The 20,960-nt window shown below is 47.2% G+C and overlaps 1 non-coding gene across 1 annotated transcript; it reads left to right on the forward strand.

Annotated features, from left to right (window-relative positions):
* Positions 1-2,513: 2,513 nt before the first annotated feature.
* Positions 2,514-2,586, forward strand: trnar-ccg (transfer RNA arginine (anticodon CCG)). Its single transcript has one exon. It is a non-coding gene; the product is annotated as a tRNA-Arg (tRNA).
* Positions 2,587-20,960: the final 18,374 nt, after the last annotated feature.

Genomic DNA, 20,960 nt, shown 5'->3' on the forward strand with positions numbered 1-20,960 from the left:
GGAGAATCCAACACCTTTTAAAGTGCATCCAATAAACAGTGATTAGGAACATAGCTAATTTTCCACTCTGTACTATGGAAAGTTAAACAACGTACTCAGGATTTAATCTCTAACCCTAACCCTCTAACCCGGGTTACTGCATTAAGCACCAGCCCCATTCCCCGGAATCTCGCTGCTGTTCGTCAGAATGGAATGTTCATCACATTTACTACTGCCGAAATGCACAAAAAATGAAAAAAGAAAGCAAAAATCTTTTAATATTATCCCAAACCGTCTCATAATCACGATGCATATTCTTATGCATATTCACTATTTTCATATGTATTTTGTTTGTTTCTATGTCTACATTTTAATATTAATATCAATCCATCCATCTGTTATATCTGCTTGTTCTATGCAGGGTTACGCAGGTCTGGAGCCAATCCTGGAAACTACAGATACAAGGCAGAGAATAACCCAGGACTGGGCACTGACCCAACACATTATCATTATTATTATTATTATCCATCCATTTCTCAACACGCTTATCCTACTGGGTCTGGAGCCTATCCCGGAAGCAATGGGCACGAGGCAGGGAACAACCCAGGATGGGGGGCCAGCCCATCGCAGGGCACACTCACACACCATTCACACATGCACACCTATGGGCAATTTAGCAAGTCCAATTAGCCTCAGCATGTTTTTGGACTGTGGGGGGAAACTGGAGTACCCGGAGGAAACCCCACAACGACATGGGGAGAACATGCAAACTCCACACACATGTGACCCAGGCAGAGACTCGAACCCGGGTCCCAGAGGTGTGAGGTGACAGTGCCAACCACTGCACCACCATGCCACCCATTATTATTATTATTATTATTATTATTATTATCATTATTATTATTATTATTATTATTATTATTGCTGCTGTGCTATCAAGACAATGTCACCCAGAGCTGACCATGAGGACCTCATTCATCCTGCATGTTCTGTTCAGATCCTCAGGATTGTTCATTGTTGTGATGATCCATCCATCTTGTTGGTTGTTTCTTGTCTTCCTGTACAGACATTAAATGGGGCTGCGTCTTTGCTTTTTTTTGTTGTTGTTTTTTAAGTGTCATCGCAATTAGTTTCATTATCATTTCAAACAGATCTCATTAACAGTTCAAGTGAGTGAGCTGTGGGGAGCTGTGGGTGCCTTTCATCAGGCTCAACTCCTGAAATTAACATTTTCTATAAATATTGTCTCCACCGAACCTTCGGCTTACGTTAGCATCCAACTGCAAGTTTACAGGAAACCATGCCAAGGAGACGATGTGGATCAGCGCTTTAGCATGTTCGCCGTTGGTTAGCTCTTATTGGCGTATGTGCTGCATATTGGCTTGTTAGCATATGTGCTATACATCGACTCTATAGCATGTAGGCTGTAGATTAGTCCATATTAGCATGTAGGTTGTAGATTAGCCCATATTAGCATGTAGGCTGTAAATTAGCCCATATTAGCATGTAGGCTGTAGATTAGTCCATATTAGCATGTAGGTTGTAAATTAGCCCATATTAGCATGTAGACTGTAAATTAGCCCATATTAGCATGTAGGCTGTAAATTAGCCCATATTAGCATGTAGGCTGTAGATTAGCCCATATTAGCATGTAGGCTGTAGATTAGCCTACATTAGCATGTAGGCTACAGATTAGTCCATATTAGCATGTAGGTTGTAGATTAGCCCATATTAGCATGTAGGCTGTAAATTAGCCCATATTAGCATGTAGGCTGTAGATTAGCCCATATTAGCATGTAGGCTGTAGATTAGCCCATATTAGCATGTAGGCTGTAGATTAGCCTACATTAGCATGTAGGCTATAGATTAGTCCATATTAGCATGTAGGTTGTAGATTAGCCCATATTAGCATGTAGGCTGTAAATTAGCCCATATTAGTATGTAGGCTGTAGATTAGCCCATTGTAGCATGTAGGCTGTGGATTAGCCCATATTAGCATGTAGGCTGTAGATTAGCCCATATTAGCATGTAGGCTGTAGATTAGCCCATATTAGCATGTAGGCTGTAGATTAGCCCATATTAGCATGTAGGCTGTAGATTAGCCCATATTAGCATGTAGGCTGTAGATTATCCTATTTTAGCATGTGTAGTGTAGATTGGGTGCTGGTGATTCAGCTGAGTCTAGCTGCTAAACAGAGACTGTGTGTCCGCTCCAAGAACAACGGTACGCTCTTTATTCAGGGTGTGAGCTGAAAAGAAGGCAAACCGCCTAGTTCAGTTCCCCTGCGGGGAAGAAAAACGGAAATTGATCTGTATTCGGAAAAGGAGGTTTCACAAACAAAGCAGAACGTGCCAAACGAGCATCCAGCCTAATTTTTATTCCTTTTTTTATAAGGAAGCTGGTCTCTGCATCCTGAACCCCACATATGTGTAGGGAGCAAGTTGAGAAGAATGATCAGCATCACTGTTCATCATGAAGTCCCATTAAACGTCTCAGTAATGACATCTTCTTCTGGGGGGGGGGGGCATGTAGTGACCCAGTGGCCTAATGGATAAGGCATCAGCCTCCGGAGCTGGGGATTGTGGGTTCGAGTCCCATCTGGGTCAGAGGCGACGTCTTTTGGATGTATGGGCCAGTGTACGGTTCTGCGGGCTTTGCATCTGTTCCTGTCATCCGAAGGTCACTATGCTCCGCAGAATTGTCACACGTTGGACCCCCCTTTCCCTGGAAAGGTGTTACAGCGCTTCGCTTGTGTTTCACTGTATGTCTCCTGGCATTTGCGGCCTGGTGTTATGCTCTAACATTTAAGCACATCCTGCGTTGGGAATACTTCTCCATAAATATTTGCAGATCTTTCGACAGCCAGGGAAATAAACTGTGGTTTCCGTGGAGGGAGGGGGGAGTCACACTTGCCCCCATTCTAAGGGAAGTCTTAAGGGGCCACATCCCCCCCCCTCCCCCCACCCTCTCGATTAGCTCATGTCATATTTAAATCACAGATAGATCATTTTCTGCCACATTGCAGCAATTCAGTTGTTAAAAGCGTTTGGACACTGTGACTTGTCTTTACTAACAATGTGTCTACTTGCCACTAGTTAGGATTTTACTGGCCGGTACATATGTCCGTTGCAGAAGGTCGCTTGGTCCCACCCCCTTTTTAAGACGTAAATTAGGAAGGAGTGTGAAGATGCTGTGAGATGCTGTGGAGGGAGCGTCAGACATGCATGGATGTGGATTGCGTCTTCATGGCCTGTTCTTAAAGTTTCCTGCTAGACTATGGTTCAAATGCTTCCCTGCAGAAATCTCTTATTATTATCATATATACAGAGGCCCCCTGTGAATAGGCCCTCTTTCGGAGTCAGTACTCTGTAAAAGGTTGCCGTGAGTGTATACCGGAATGTTATGTTTCATCTGAAGTTGTAAAAATGTCGAGGGTGAGCGGGGACGAAACACTGCTGTGAATCTTTCATCTTCATCTTCTATAGACTCTTTTCTCAGCCTGTGTGTCAAGTGTAGCTTGAGACAGCTGCTTGGGGCCATGCATCCTGCCTCTGGATGCCCTCCTTTCTGACACGCGATTACGGTGCCTCTAATACCCTCATCCACTGGGACGATTTCCATCAGGAGGGGAGGATTCTACAGGACAGAAGAAGTGATGGAGCTCCTCTCAGACGCTCTTCGGATCACACGGCCGGGGTGGAGCTCGCCGTCCGGACTCCATCCCTTGTTTTTCTGAGTGAGACGGGAATGAAGGAATGAGGAGTGGATGGATGAAAGGGGCATCAAAGTTTACTAGGTTCCATATGTAAAAACATAGAAGTACTTTGCAGTGAAGGTGAGGTTCTCAGAGTGATGGGGTGAGCCTTGAGGTCCAAGCTGTGACCTGGAGCAAATTGCCTCTGTGTGAGGGTCCCTCCCCACCCTTTCCCCCCGACCCTCTATATTACCATATTTATTTTCCTTCCAGGGCATCCTCCTGCGCTCGAACCTTAGGTGACCTTCAGTCAGGGCCATCGAGTCCATGTTTTGGTTATTCTTCGCGGTTGTTTTATTTGGGTCTACTGAAGGAGACTCAGAATAATGTTGACACGGGTGTGTGCGTGTGTGTGTGCGTGTGTGTGTGTGTGTCCAAGGGTGGGGGACGTAAAGGAGGAGAGGTGACTTGGTCAGGAAAGAGAGAAGGATAAATTATTACACGCTGACACCCACGTGTGCCCCCAGACGCTCGCTAATAAGGCAGTCCTGCTGGTTTTAAACCTCCGCCATAAAAATGTTTACTGACACTTAGACTTGTTAGCGTGATCATGCAGTGGGGAAAACAGTGGCCCCTCTTTTGGGCCAGTTTCAGGGTAAATAGAGGAAGTGGTCCTGACCTCTCAGCAGAAATGACATGCTAATGGCCTGTTTAAAATTATGGTTGCTAGGGGCTACTTTCCCAGCATGCTCAGCTGGATGGGGCCTCCATTGTATCGCCTGAATGAGACTTCAGAAGCAGAGCTTCGTGAAAACCTCCACACCCCCCCCCCCCACCCCCCTAAAAAATCCCCAAAAGAAGCTGATGCCTGAAACCAGACGACTCATCAATGTAAATGCATCTCTGTACAGTAGGACCGCAAAAATCTTCTTGTTGTCAGTGATATTGAAGGCTGTGTATCGGGAGAGTAGGACCCAGGGTTTGCCGAGAGCCACGTATGAATGGCAGAGCAGTAATAACTAACACTTTCTTTTTTCCCACACTCCTCCAGCTTCCACGGGAAATGCGCTTTCGCATTTCTGCAGCCCATGTTCTGCTGGCCCAGACATTCAGTGGAGCATCCTGCACCAATCAGCTGTGCCGAGAGACTCCCTGCGGTGTGTGTTCATTCTGCGCCCAGTGCCTGCCGACGCATGGTGCTGATTGGCCACTGGTGTCATGTGACATGTACAGGACAACATGTGGTAAACATATTAGTGCAGATGGCCTTGGTTGACCACTTGATTTCTGGGATCTTCGACAGAAAGTTGTTACAGAAACGGTACAGTAAGCTGTCAAAAGACATGTAAGCAAGTAAATGAATATAAAATTAATGCTATTTCTAGGTTCAGAGCAAGGCTGAAATATGTGGAATCTAATGGAATTTTAAAAACAAATCATGTTGTCTCATCTTAAGATTAGGCTGTTAAAATCTGGATAATTGTGATGCATGGTTTGGAAAGTACCATATTAACTGTTGAGAAAAATTTGTGTGTCATCCAAGGGAAACTAATAGACCAGCTGAGATCATTTTCTGCCCAAGAAAAGGAAAAATTACAATCCATCGCAGGCTAGCTTTGTGAAATAAATCGGTACTTCTTCTCTCTCTTCGTCTTGCAGTGACAACACTGAAGCACACTGAAGGATACTGGAAATTGTATAAACTGGCAAGACATTTAAAAAGGGAAGGAAATTTGCTTGAGTGCATGTCAGTTAGGTTATGAATGGCTATGTGTGGAATGCAGTGCAAACTCAAGTGGTGAGTCCAACATTCACCTCACTGCAACCCTCTGTCTCATTTAGGAAAATAACTGGAGTAGACACACACACACACACACATACAGATTTGTATTTATTTCTTTGTGGGGACTCTGCCTACCCAGCCCTAACCATAACCATAAGTAACCAAACAAAATACGAGATATTTGGCATTTTAATTTTTTTGATTGCATTCACAGATCATTGTGGGGACCTGAAAAATGTCAAACAGGTTTTTATTGCATTGTGGGGGGCATTTGGTCCCCACATTGTAATTTGAACCTAACCCCACACACACACACACACACACACACACACAAATGACTGGATCGCCAGGGCTGATGCAACACAAACAACCTCTGTAAACAACTGGTCAATACCTCCCCCAACCCCACTGAAACTGCGCATTACTTAGCCAGTGATCTGACCCCCAACCCGGCTTAGAGTCCAAATAAATACCACTGGATGCCTACGTTGGTGCTGTGGATCAGACCTAAGGAGTAACATGCTTCTCTTCCCCAGAGGTGACGTCCTCACACAAACTGCAGCCAGTGACAGCCCTTCGCTCCTTATCTTACTCCCCGTACTGTACCCACCCATCTGGTGCTTAGAAAAGCGCGGGGCGGTTGGCTTACGCTGGAGCCGAGGGGTTTCTGATGAAGCCGTCAATAGCGATCGGCGTCTGGAGAGCCGATAGAGAGTATTACGCTGGCAGTTCCTCAAGGGACTTGGCAGAAAGCAGTGTGACATGTTTTTTTGGGGCTGGGTTCCGGGTTGGGACTCTGACACAGTTTTCGTTTGGGGGATGAGAAATCAAATATTTTTAATGATCTAGAAGCAGCAGAGGATTGTAAACTTTGGTTCTGTTCCTTTCCTTAGAAGTACTGCAGGTGTGGCATTGTGTCTCAACACGTGGCACGTTCTTGTTGTCCACATACCACACTGGAGTGAGCGGAATGGTAAAATTGTGTCACATGACCCATGACAATGTTGGCATGAACGAATGAACCCGCACAAAGGAAGACAAACACAAAGGTGTAAGCGAACACTCTGGCATGTCAATGTTCAGACCGTCTGCTTAGACGTAAACAAGCATCCGAGGCAGCGGATTAAACGGAGCCCCGTCTGTCTGTCTATTTGCCTTTTTCGCTGGCTATTTGTTTGAGTTTCGCGAGGGGTAAGTTGGTCTTCATTAGCCAACAAGGCCGCGAAAAGAAAATAATGGAGTCATTCTGTGTCTCTGGAGTGGGGCCCTTGTCGCTTCGCTAACGGCCTGAAAGCCTCTTTGGGAATTTATGGTGGGACGACTCACCGTTTGCTGTTCTGCTTGAGGAAGCTCCAAGGTCCGTGTAGATGGTGTGCATGACGACGACCTTCATGTTAAAGCTCTGAAGAAAGGGACCTGTGTCGTTCGGATCACGTTCTAGGGACTTGAGGTGTGCGGCCTGTTTGTAGGAACTAGCCAGTTGTGTTTAAACAGGAACTGGAGGCCAGTATTTTGTGGTGGGGGGGTGGCAGGGAGGGGCTGACTCTTGGAATGCTCTGATTACCATTACAGGATGTGAAATGCTTACAGAAAATCGAGGGTCATGCCAGGTAGCGATGAGAGAAACGAGGCTTCTAGAATCCATAATGATCGTGATAATAGTGTGCTGTCTTTTACCGCCCAGTCTTACTCGCTTCCCATTGGTTGCTGGTTTATCGATTGTCATTGGTCTAAATCAGACATTGATTGAATCCACATAGTAATCCCACTTACCAGGGTCTTGAAAGCCTCATTCTGTAGTTCATTCATTTTCAGGCTTAGATACCTTGTATGGTCATATATAAACAAAGACAATGTGTCGAAAAAAGAGATTATATTATATATTACAGTAGCCAATCTGAAGTCCTGTAAGACAACATCTTTAAATTTGGGACAGAGGTTGTAACCTTTGCAGCTGTATGGGATTCTGCATAAGACTTAATTATGCACCCAAACGGTACCATACGGTCTTGTGATAATTTTTTTTTGAGTCAGTGTCATATGATATTGGCTTATCTGAAAGAGTCATATTCATGGGACAAGGGGAAGGTTTACAGGGTTTATGACCTCAAACTATAGGTTGGCTTTCAGCCAAGACCCTCGCCAGTGACTCATGTACAATACAGGCAGACAGCGAATGAACTGATACCAATACTTATCAGTACGATAAATGATACAAATAAATATGGATACAACCCCCATTTGCCGTTACAGTATGGGCTTATTGTCATCTGCTCACTGGATATTGCTGCTGCTTGCATTTCTGTTGATGCATTCACTCCCTGCAAAGGGCTGCAACGTTTTTTTTGTGACATACAAAAATCTTCCCAACATATATTTCTGGCTCTTCCTTCCTTTTCTGGGGGGGGTGAATGTTGGTGCCTTGGCGGAGATCCAGACTTCATCCACTGTGATTCCCTGTGTCCGCCGGTGGGACTCCAAAACAACAAAAGGCTTCTGCCGATCAGGGCCAAGGCCAGGCACCATGTCGGGATGCTGCCTGTCAGGTGTTTATGTCGCCAGGCACTTGGTGACCCATTGGCTGCGAGAAGCTGGGTCTATTTAACAGAAGTACTGACTGGTTTCAGTGACTGGCGACTGCTGTACAGGCCTACAAGACTTCCTCTGGACCGAGGACTTGGGCGGCCATTTCATGTTTAGAATGAAGCAATGGGTGTCGGGTTTGTACCTGAGGCAAATTCTGGGTACATATCCTGGTCTTTTGGAAGCTGCATCAAGGTGACTGAAGGACTTCGTCATTATTTCAAGACAACAATAGCCTGCAGCGTCTTACATGGTTCTATCAAAATGAAATGACTTTCATGGGCACGGGTACATTGGGATGCTCCTTTTCACATATCCCATCATGCTCTCCTTTTTAAAGACGAATATGCACGTATAAGTGGGAGTAAAGCTTATAAGAACTGGGCCTGCCAGTTACCTGGAACCTCTGGAACATTCGGGTTAAGGGCCTGGGCCAAATGTTACTGTTTGGGTGCAGACAGGTTTCAAGCCAATGACCTTCCAATCGCAGACATGGAGGCCTAACCCACTTAGGCGCCCCACACCCCCTGCATTTTGCTGTACGGCGCCTAATTAATTACCAGCACCTGAGCCATCTTTTATCTGCTTCACCAGGTGGAACCCAGCAGGTCAAGTGCTTCGCTCCAAGCGATAACGACACAGATGTCAGAGCACAGACGTCGGAGCCAGTCTGTTAGCTCGGAATAATATTAATCTGTTTATCCTTGTATGACCTGTTGAACTGTGAAGCACTGTTTCTCATTCGGGGTAGAGGCCCATAAGCAGGCCACCCCTTGCAGCCAGAGTAGAACCTGGGGGCTTAAAGAACAACGGGCAAAAACAAACAAGTGGCTAATCGTGGCCGTTACTTTCTGAGATTGCTGAGGGGGGGGCGTAAAGACAGGGCATAATCCCTCCATTCAGCATCAGATAAGAAGGGGTCGCACTGAAAGGCCAGAGGAAAGCTACTCATGAACCTTCAGACCACTTAGATGAGAATATTACCCCATGTTGGTCTTGTACCTCCGGAGGTGAAAAAATGGTGCAGACCTGCAGGGCTGAGAAGGGGGACTGTTCCAAGTCCAAGAAGGGAGTGGGGGGAGGCAATGTTGTACCTCAGGCCTCAGTCATTACTGGGGAAATATTTATCCAACATCAATGCAATATCTGCACCCTTTTCCACTGAGACATTAAACTTCTATGTTTAAATATTAGAAATACTGAGAATTGAATATATATATATATATATGGCATAAAAACAGGTATTGTTCTGGTGCACAATGTAGGCGTATGACACGTCACATGATGTAAATAGGTCAGCAATCGAAATGCAGCTGCTCCTCCTCAGAGAACCTCTCCTCCAGAAGGCTGAGGCGTGCAGAAATCCCTAACGCGAGTGCTCCCTGGAAGCCAGCAACGTGACAGACTCCTCCACGCGCCGATTTCACCATGGCGACCTTTATCTGTATAATCCGGCGATGCGAGTGCCTACACCGCCACAAGGAATCAGAGGTCGTCGATCCTCACACAATGTGCGCAGACCTCAGGATGTCTGGGGATCAGCCTGCTTGTGGGGGGAGACTTGGGGAGTCGGCCCTGAAGCAGCCAATTAGCTGCAGAAAGCATGAAATCCTAATACGCTGGGATGCTGGCTGGCAGTTTGTACAAATCCCGTCTAGCGGAATCTGGAGAAGGACAGCATGATGGGCTGACATGATTATTTATACCTCATGAAGCTTCCCACAGAGAGCGAGTGTGAATACCTGGCCTGGACTTCTGCATGTTGGTACATTCCTCTTGGGAAAAGGAACCTTAAGAGTGGACTGTGGCTCTGTGATATGGCACCATGCCTGTCATCAGAAGGTTGCTGGCTCCAAACCCAGGGTTCGACTGAATAATTTCAGTGTTGGGCCCTTAAGCAAGGCCCTTAACCCCAATCGCCCGACCCCCCTGGCTGTTAATACTTTGCAACCAAAAGGAGGTGCTTAGCTGGTAATAACTCAGTAGAGTATGTTCATGTTTCCTCAGGACCCAACAGGAACTGCCTAGCCCCAGCTCGGGGCACAATAGCGGCCTGCGGACCATCATCTGCTGATTGCCCACTGAAGGCTGCGTGCTGTAGTCTCAACAGGAGCACGGGGATGTAGCCAAAACATCCCGAGCTCACAGCAACACCGATAACAGGGCGAAAGACTAGCATGTGCCGGCAGACAGCAGCAGGGTTGCCTCTACCTGAATGCCCGTTTGAAGTTCCCGCAATGGTTGACGGCTCTGGCCATACTGCCGAAGGGGAGCTTCATTCTGACAATTTCGATATTTGTGTTGATATCTGGCATCCATTCTCATGTACCAACTCCAGTTCCACGTTATTCGTTTCCCATTTCCTGATGAGTCTCTTAGCCGGTTTCATCTCATACTACTCGATGTTTGCAGCACAGTCCTCTTCCTCAATGCCATCTTTGTTTTTAATGTTACCTCCGAATTCATTCCCCGACTAATGTCCCCGCTATCGGCTGGTTTCCCACACCATATCCTCTCCATCATGTCATCGCACAGGCTTTCGCTCTTTTCTGCCAGAGATCTATTCTTAATTGTACAATTTTCGTTTCATCAATCCATCTTCCATACCCGTTTATCCAGCACTGGATCCCAGAGAGCCTGGTGCCTGTCCCGGGCGGCACAGGGCATGAGGCAGGGGGCACTCCGGAGGGGATGCATTTTCACCACAGCAATTTACCTAACCATGTATTTTTGAATGGCAGCAGGAAATTGGAATATTTAGAGGAAACTTGCAAACAGAAGGAGATCATGCAAACTTGACACACGATTAGACAGGGATAAAAGTCGAGTTTACAACTTTTGCTTCCTAACTCTTCGAAACTCCTTCTGTTGCTAAGCTAACTGCTGTAGCTCCTGGTTCCTTGGCATATCAGCTACTCGTCCAGTGACTGTGATCATGACAGTCGCAGTTTGTGTGCAGAAAAAGCTGACACCGGACTGGTTGAGGGAATTGTTCCTATTTGACAGGCATGAGGCTTAACCCTTGATCGGCGATGACAGTGTGGATGGCATGTGGAGATTTGGCAGTCATTTCAGTGTAGTCAGTGCCCTGAAGTCCCTCTTTCTTCTAACACGGCCCCGAATGTGAAGACTAAGGGACACGTCGAAGGAAGTAGGACACTCGGTGGTATTAAACAAGCAAATTGCCACCAGTCGGCACAACTAACTTGCTTAGTGTTTTTGACATTCTTTTTTTCCAGATTAAGCTGATCCAGTGGATTGAAATCATGCAGCATGGCTGCAAATTGACAATAACACTAACGATGAGACATGACAGTAGCACTGGCAGCCGTCCCTTATAATATTGTACTGGATGCGACAGTTTATTTTCCAGTGCAGGGCAATCCGGTATTATAAGGGACAGGTGGCAACCCTGGGTGACAAATCACTTTTGAATGGTGTGTGAGTGACTGGTGTGTGAGTGAATGGTGTGTGAGTGACTGGTGTGTGAGTGAATGGTGTGTGAGTGACTGGTGTGTGAGTGAATGGTGTGTGAGTGACTGGTGTGTGAGTGAATGGTGTGTGAGTGAATGGTGTGTGAGTGACTGGTGTGTGAGTGAATGGTGTGTGAGTGACTGGTGTGTGAGTGACTGGTGTGTGAGTGACTGGTGTGTGAGTGTGCCCTGCGATGGGCTGGCCCCCTGTCCTGGGTTGTTCCCTGCCTCGTGCCCTTAGCTTCCGGGATAGGCTCTGGACCCCCCACGACCCAGAAGGATAAGCAGATCGATTGGGCAGTGCCAGCTCTTGTTTAGTCATCTTGACCATCCGCGTTCGTGGGCTCAAACCAACATTCTTTTCTGAGTGTCAGGCTCTGTCAAGTTATCGGAGTGTGTGATTCCATGCAATCCCAGTAAAAACTACAGAGATACTACTAACTTGAATTCCTTCGCACCTCTTTAAAGCTGAAAGGAGCTTTGATTTAAAACGTAAAGAGGTCTGACCCTCTGCCAGGCCCGAAAATATATATGAAATCTTCCCAGAAACACTTTATAAGGAGGGGGGGGGGGGTTCACCATTCTGGGAAATAACATGTTTACCACTCCAAGACATATTTAGAGATTTTCCCAAGCATTAAAAACACCAGAATACAGTGATGAAGGGGACAAGCGGTGAAGAGCAGTTTAAATGTTCACTCAGGCCCAAAATAATGTCTGTGGCTGTCAGTGAACTTCTCACAACCTCACGGCCCCTTGACAACATGGTCAGCTTGTGACTGTTCCGCTGGGCTTCCTGCTAGTAAACACAGCACACGATTCTCAATTATGAACACTCTGACAATGGCGGGCTGTCTGCGGCTCATTCATTTACCTCGGCGTTCGGGATTGCAGACGCCTCCCTCACAATAGCCTGAGTGATACGAGAACGTGCCGGCTGAGTTGATAATGTGGTAGCATGTCGGCTAAGCTGGAATGCTGTTAGGTGCAGATCGCTGAGGTCAGAAAGAGCCCAGCACAGCGCAAAGCAGAGGGGCATTCATGCCGCCCAGATTAGATTATTGTAATCATCTGCCATTTGACTGAATGAGAACTATCTGTGTACCTTTACACATTCCTCATGTACCTTCAGGCTGCATGCACAGCGGCAGAAATTATTTTCACTATCGTTTCCCCCTTCTTGTTCATTCTGAAAGTTCAATATACGATAATGAAGAAGTGATCATATTTTAAATCGCAGCTCTTACTATACGAACTGTGATTTGCATATTTGCGGAGATGTGTTTAAAAAAATGCTACTTAATGCTCTTCTTTACAAAGCATCAGAAAATAACTTTTCGGTATTTGGCCGTTGTTTCGTTTTCATTTATGTTTTATGCTTTTTTCTCGCTGGAAAACCATCTGGCAGATCTAGCAGATCATCAGCCGGACCCCGACATCGACTTGGCAGCCGCAATAGATAATCTATGTTGGAATTACACAGTGTTTTACAGAGAAAAACGCTTCTAAAATGCCGGGAAGCCCACATCGTGGCCTCCTGGTTTTACAGCATGCTGTTCTGGATGGAACTTATTGTAACCGCTGCTTCCTTGAAAGCCAAAGCAAGGCATGCTGTCAATCACTTGCCATGTGTCACCCTATGGGCTGGAGGGGGTCACATGACTGAAAGGTCACAGGCGTAACAGGAAGTCCATGGAGGAGTGTGGTCGCTTTAAGCCGACGGAGGCTATATGGTCATACATGGGGTGGGGGGGGGGGGGGTCATATACCTGCAGAGGACCCAGTCAGCACTCACCTCCCTCTGGGGGACACGGAAGACCCCAAGTCATCCTTCTATCACTCGGGTCAGCCGGATCATCCCGGAACTGCTACCGACGTGATAATCGTGCAAGCAAGCGGTCGGCAGCATGTTTAATTGAAGGACCTTCAGAGTAGGACACCTTCAATTATGAGCGGAAGGGGGTTAAGGCAACATTTACGTCAAAATGGAAATATATAATTTAACCATCATTCTTAAAACACAGCCACGTTAGTCGTAAATATACTTTGCATTCCACTCGTTCTTGCTACCTAAGTGTTCTGCGTTTCTAACTTGCCAGACAGCGGGAACACTTCCCAGCGGGCTGAGCTGTCGAGGTCTAGCTGTTTGACCTTGAGCGCTTTTATCACGGACCTGGAGAGCATCACTACCCCCCAGGCGTCGCCCAGTAACTTACAGCCCTCCGTCTGTCACTCATCACCTGCTCCTGTGAGAAAACTGGCTTCGCAAACATGTCACACAGCTGCAAGAGACACAGGCCTACAGGCAGGGCGTTTAACTGGAGTATTTGCTTAGCAAATAGCAGAACGACCCAAGTCGTTGCTAAGGAACTGGGCTTTTAGCTTAGCTTTCCGCTAAACGGCTTCGCCCAGCCTTAACTGGAAGAGGCCACTTGTCTCCGCCCCTGGATTTATTACCTGTTAGCAGGCAGGTGATTTAAAAGCATGATGACCAAGAGTCATCCCAGTGTGTTGCTTCTAACTACCCCAAACCCTGAGCTTAGATAATGACCATGACTCCCTGCTTTGCACATGGGATTTCCGGAAGGTTCTTCTCACACAATCCCAAAGCAGGCTGTCCGTGTGTCCATGCACTGTACTTGTCCTGAACCCAAGTGCCTGAAATATTCCACGATAAATCCAGCCCCCGAGCCGCGTGCCGTGAGTGCAGCTGGACTCCATTATTTTCTGCAGGACTCTGCCCTTTTGTCACTGTTTGTTTTGGCGGCCTGAAGCCCACGACAAGATGCAGATGTATTGCTGTGGACTCTAAGCCGCTGTGACCACTTTGCCACGGTTGCTGGACCATAAATCCTTCACTGGCCATTAAGTGACCCCCCCACACACCTACAGACCTTCTGCCCAACACCTGTTAAGGAAAATGGCTCCCATTGTTTGGAGGTGTTTTGGAGAGCAAGTGATATGAAGGTTGTCCTTTGTTTTCTCCTGTGGATACTGATCACTTTGGGGGGGGGGGGGGCAGTTTGGGTGGATATCAGGGGGGGGGGGTTATGGACACTCAAAACAACATACGCGACTCCTTCCCAAATCTCTTACTTCCTGGGCCACGGAGAAGATGGGTCGTCGCACAGATGGCGGAAACGAGGCCATGTTGTGGAAAAAGAGCTGTCTTTGCTCCCGGCGAGAACTTCGGGCTACGGTGACAACAGAGGGACAAAAATAAGTGAGGGGACCACGAACGATTGAGCCGGCGGGGTCCTGCCTGTGCGGGCTGCAGGCTTTCGCTCCTTACCGCTGAATAAATCTCCTAAATCCTTTGTTCAGACATAACGCTGTGAGAAGTGAGCTATTTTTTATACATCTAAAGGCTGGAAGACAGACTAAAAACACAGAATGTTTCCGAGTCTCTGAGACCAGTCCTTTTAATAACAGATTGATTTCAAATTCAATTCTTTGAAGCCGGTATCATTATCATACCTGCCTGGCCCCGGCGTCATAAAGTTGAATAATTGCTTCTAATTTAATTAAAGCCGTGACTCCGGTGATTAAAAATGGTAATATCTAATTAAGCGCTCCCAAAAATGGATGAGGGCCTTTTCTGGGCCGATTGGTGTGTTTGGCGGGCGAGAATTCGAGCGTGTTCAGATGTGCTGAAGCCTCTTGTGATAGTGACGCTTTTTTACGGTGTGGGAGGACGGCGATGCTCTGCAGCGTGTGGGACGCTCCTGCCGTTTGAATGCTGGTTATACCCACATGCGGCTGTTTCCTGGGGGAGGACGGGCTCTGGGGACGATGGAGCTGCTCATTCATGAAACGCAAAGGGGTGTAGATCGAGACCAAGTTTCGATAGAGACCAGTCTGCACCTTTTACCCGGTTTTTAACCACACCAGAGTGTCCAGGGAGGAACACATTACAGCCTTTTGTCTGGTAATCTATGATCTTCCTCTGTGCCCTGTACCGGAAAACCCTGTGATGGATGGATGGATGGATGGATGGATGGATGGATGGATGGATGGATGGATGGATGGATGGATGGATATCCCAAAAATCAGGGCGGTATTAACTAGATTGCACTGTGTAATAAAATTATGCAGTAGTACATTGTGTGCTGTGTCTGTGATCGCAAGGTTGCTTGTGCAAATGACAAATAAGGGAACTAATAGTTTCCATGAATTTGTAGAGGGCAATTTAGAGGTGCCAGTCACAAGGTTGTCAGAAATATATAAAGTGTGTCTCCTTTGTCATGCATATGCTTTATGAATAATGCCGTTGACGTTAAATCTAGGCACAAGACTGTTCTGGTTGCATCCGATTTAATTCACATTCTATTTCTTATAGTAGGGTTGCTTGCTGTTGTATACAACTGACTTGGATGTTAGAGTAGCGAAGTTAGTCAATGCTGTAGCAACTAACTATTTTAACTTAGCTACTCCTTTGCAGTTTTCTTACAAGCCACCGTCTCGCAGCCAACGGCTTGATCAGGCTTCCGGATTATAATGGGAAAACAAATAAATCTGCTCCGGTTCGTCCTTGTTCATCCTTGTTTTCGGCTTCGTAGTGGGAAAAAAAAAATACCATTGTGTTGGAAAGCTGGCAGCGGCTGCCCGCCCCCGTGGCCGTATTTTGGACTTCGGGACGTGCTGGAAAAGCCCAGGCCTGAGTGTCCGCAGCCTGGATTTGGGAGATTCAGACACCCGCCCGGAGGAGGGGGAGACCACATTACACTAACTCGATAAATGCACTTTGGTCCCGAAACGCTAAGGCCAGATACTGCACAAATGTTCCGAGATTACAGGAGACGGGGAGATTAATGGGCCCGCTGGAGCTCCTGCTTCGGTAATAAGGGATCCCCGTGGATTAGCACGGCTCGCGTCGGCCGCTACGTGTCACATTAATCCAGACAGGTGCTGCGAAAGCACCTCCCGCTAACTGGCCGAAAACTGGGGGGTGGGGGGGGGGGTGCACAGAAAGGCACTTTCAGACAACCCAGCGCCCCATCCGGATCCGTACACTGATTAGACTGACTGAAAAGCACAGATACTGCTTCCTAATACTGCCCTGAATTGTCCACCATAAAAAATTAATGGATGTGAGGATCCTGCACTAACGGCCCGGTCTCATTATTCATCTGCAAACAGGCACCACCCAAATTGGCTTTATTTACACAGCTGGTCTGGTCTGCACAGCTGCAGTGGTCTGCACAGCTGCAGTGGTCTGCTCCGTGGCGTGGCTTAGGCGGATGCAGTGTCACAGAGGCTGGCATTAACTAGTAGGGTTGCCCTACTTATGACATAACATAGTTGCCCAGGAGATACCAAAGAGGTGGGGGGTGGGGGGGTGGACACATTGGTACCACCCAGTGCCAACTTGCGGGAGACATCCGGATAGTGGCTCTCCCTAATCTCTCGCCACTTACCCAGCATTCCCCTGTGGTTTTCTCTCAGGTGATCACGGAACGTGGGGATTGGCAGACGACTACAGTAACAGGTATCCCACATAAGCTAATTACGTGAAACAGGACGACCCTCCGCAATGGTGTTGGATCACACGTCGGGTCCGGGAGACCAGATGGCGTCTGTGGAGATGAATTAAAAATAAAGCATTGATTGCGACGAGCAGATGGGCGCTGCAAGGCGAAGAGAGGGGGGGGGAAATGCAGCAAAATCAACAACAACAAATGAGAGGAAGCGGCACGCGGAGACGACGGAGCCGTGTTTGCTGAGACAATGGTGCTCTGACAGGCCGCTGCACCGACGGTGGGGGAGGCTGGCGGCAGCCATAAGGCTTTCAGGGCTGCTGAGAATAAACACACAGTGCTGCACGCAGACATCAGGCCCAGGAGGGGCCGTGCGTCAGTCAAATCCATAACTTTGTGTTCAGAAGGAGCTCAGTCTCAAAGGTAACCTCTTACCCCCCACCTGCCCCCCCTGCAGGCTGTGTAATGGGATCACCCTTTGATGCAGATGCCCTGCTGTCCTGAGCCTCCTTCGTTTGCGGCTGTTTGCGCACCGCTTTGCGGCAGGAGAGGGTGGCCATTGTGGTCTGAACCTCCAGGCCATTTGTATTCTCATCCGCACATGAAGCAGCTGCCCGATATGGGTGCTGAGGGGCTTCACCCCCCCCCCCCTGCCCCCCCACTCCTCACACACTGCCACCCATATGGCCAGAGCTGCTGGCCAATGCTGTACCCGCTGCCTCATCCCATCTGATTCATCGCTGAATAAAAGCATTATGTACCCCGCCCCCCCCCCCCCCCCCCCACTCCCTCTCTCATCCACACCACTGCATCTGTCACCGTGAGTATGTCCGACTCCGGGGGGGGGGGTCGGTGGGGGGGGGGGGTGCACAGTGCCAAGGCTGACAGCTGCCTGGGAAAGCTGTGGATCGACAAGCTGCCATGGTGGCATCCTCTTTTATCACCTGCTTCCGATGGATGGACAGACAGACAGACAGACAGACAGACAGACAGACAGACAGATAGACAGACAGACAGACAGATAGATAGATAGATAGATAGATAGATAGATAGATAGATAGATAGATAGATAGATAGATTATATCTATAAGTACAGAGTTCCAGTTTGAAGTCTTTATTAAATCCAGTTTGAGGTCTTTATGAGATCCAGTTTGAGGTCTTTATTAGAACCAGTTTGAGGTCTTTATGAAATCCAGTTTGAAGTCTTTATGATATCCAACTTGAGGTCTTTATTTTCCTTACAGTCTTTCAAATGCCCACCTGAAAATCAGCCGAGTTTGATATCTTTAAAACTTCTTTATGCGTACTAAACCCTAACCGCAATCCTGACCCTAACTGTTCCTGACCTCACTGATTCACGTCAGCTGCAGGACATGCCCCTCTGTTCTACATGACCAATCATCTGCCTGAGATCAGAGCTGCTTCTTTATTGTGCTGAGTGCGGCAACCGGGGACCAAACATTTCCAGTGCTGTGGCCAATTGGAGATAAAAGTGTTTCCCCTCCAGGCTTCCACATGGACTGGGGGGCACTATTGATCTCGCCCATCTGTTCTGAGGGGAAACCTGTGTTCTTCAACCTGTAATAATCCCAAGTGATTCTCTGAGACCGTAAGTCCAGGGGTGAGTGTCCTGCTTCTCTACTCAACAGTCACTTTGGGACCTTCTGCTTCTCCCCAGTGTAGCAACAGTTTGTGGCCAACAGCCCCCCCCCCCAAACTCCAGGGGCCACATGCAAATGCATGGTTTGAATGGCGTTAAACTCCACTAATGCTTAAGACATTAGCTGCTCTAAGTCTAAGGATCTGGTTCAGTAGGGTTTGATGTGTATATCGCTGTTGCCGTTGCGAACATCGTAATTGCACCATGAGAAACTTACAGTTTTACTTTTTGGAACAGCTGAGTGTTTTAGCGGAGCAGCTCACATTATGTGCCATGTGGTTCAAAGCAGCACTTTTTCTGGATCTATGCAAGGAACCTTCACTTTGCAAGGTTGGCTCCTTAACCTCTATTGTGTTTTTTTCCCTTGCTGATAACAGCATATGCTAATATGTTGACCTGGAGCTCCCACCTACACATTGGTATGAACCCTGCTTCAAAACAATAGCAGTAGAGGATAAGCCTTTTACTCTGCATTGAAAGCCCATTTAGCTGTGATGGCCCAGCCACTTTCCATAATCCCACTGAGTGTGTATCCAGGTTGGGGCAGGCAAACCCAATTTGTATTGATCCCTCCCATTGTGCTCCATGTCAAATCCCCAGTCGTCCCAATACTGACGAGCTGCATGTCAACCAGGAAGGGAGTCCGATTTTTTTTGGTCACAGGCCCCTTCAACCCTTGAGACGTCTAGGGACAAAAACAGGATGTCGAGCCAGACACCATCAATTTATGTTTCTTGGAATAAGTAAGAGAGCTTGTTTAAGGTGGGTGTGTATCTTTCTGTATTCAAGCGTGTCTTTAGGACCTGATATCTTTGGGTTGGAGCAATCAAAAGGGCAACACTTCACTCAAAGGGGTACAAATAATATAGCATTATACTATTACTTAACCACAAACTCTTAGTTACATACTGATCTCATTTTAATTCATAAATTATGACACGTGTTTTCTCAAGTAGTTGCCATATTAGTTACTATATCTGTAAATTCTGTAAACCTTTGTGAACTACTGAAGGAACTACTTAGGAACTACTGAAGGAACTACTTAGGAACTACCGAAGGAACAAGTCACGAATAACGCAAGAAAGGTACTGATCTCATGTTTGTTCATCATTAATGAATCGTGACGCGTCTTATCTCAAGTAGAAACTATATTTGTTCATGATTTGTTAATAAGTTGTACTTCAGTAGTAACTGAGCCGCTACTAAATATTTGCGCCCCATCAAGTAAAGTGTTCCAATCAAAATCATCTTTGATTACCGTTATCACAGAGAGCCGAATGCTATCCGGGGAAACACCGCCCCCCCCACCCCCCCCACCCCAGGGCACATGGTCACACACTGTGGACAATTCAAAGGTACCAATTCACCTATTTGCATGTTCTGGGACCATGTCAGTGGATATACAAATAATAAATCCACCAATTAGTAATCAACCAATTACTCATAACGACGAATAACCAAATTCTTTCCAAAGTAAAGTCTTGCCAGCCGAATTCTAGACACCAGACCTTATATTCTCCTTCTGTAGCCCCTCCCTGCTCAGGGTGTCTAGTCTGATGGTTGGCCGCTAATCGGGACGACTCCACCTGCTGTGGGTGGACGCGATCCAGCTGGAGGTGCAGATCTGGAGCACAGCTGCCAGGGAGCCCAGGACGGATGCGTCGCACCAACGGCACAGCTGCCCTGTCTGATACAGAGGGCCTCTGTGGTCAGGGGAAGGGCAGCTTGTCTGGACCGTACCAAATTAAAAATGAGGGCCATTCCAGTATGGTGGAATAGAGCTCCTCAGAGAATTATTTGGTTGCTGAGCAGTGATTCCTTTAAAGCGTTTTGAGCGTGAGAATGCCTTGTGTTTGCCACTCTCCCCATTGTCGTCTCAGGCGTTTTCTTAGAGCGGACCTCGGTTGTGCAAGGGTCTCCTTTCAGATATGTGACGTTACACGCAAACACTCCTAGACACTCCTAGCGTCCTAGACAGCTGCAGATGCCCCGTGGTCTCCAGCAAAGCTGGGGCAGTCCCCTACTGCCCTACAGCACTCTGGGAAAAAGATGGAAGGATGCCCAGAAATGGGTCACGTGGTTTTCTGAAACTAGGAGCTTTAAGACTTGATATTGTGAGTAGATTCCAGGACTATTCTAAACAATGGAAATGCAGGTTTTTGACTGAAAGCTAACTGATTGACCTCTTAAGGTCACAGTCTAGGTTCTTTACATGTACAGTGCAAGTCAAAAGTCTGGACACACCTGTTTTTAATGTATTAGTCTTAATTTTAGCTGGGGCCTACAGTATGTATATATCATACTGCGTCT

The sequence above is a fragment of the Brienomyrus brachyistius genome, chromosome 23 (genome assembly GCF_023856365.1).
Source record: "Brienomyrus brachyistius isolate T26 chromosome 23, BBRACH_0.4, whole genome shotgun sequence".
Lineage (NCBI taxonomy): Eukaryota > Metazoa > Chordata > Actinopteri > Osteoglossiformes > Mormyridae > Brienomyrus > Brienomyrus brachyistius.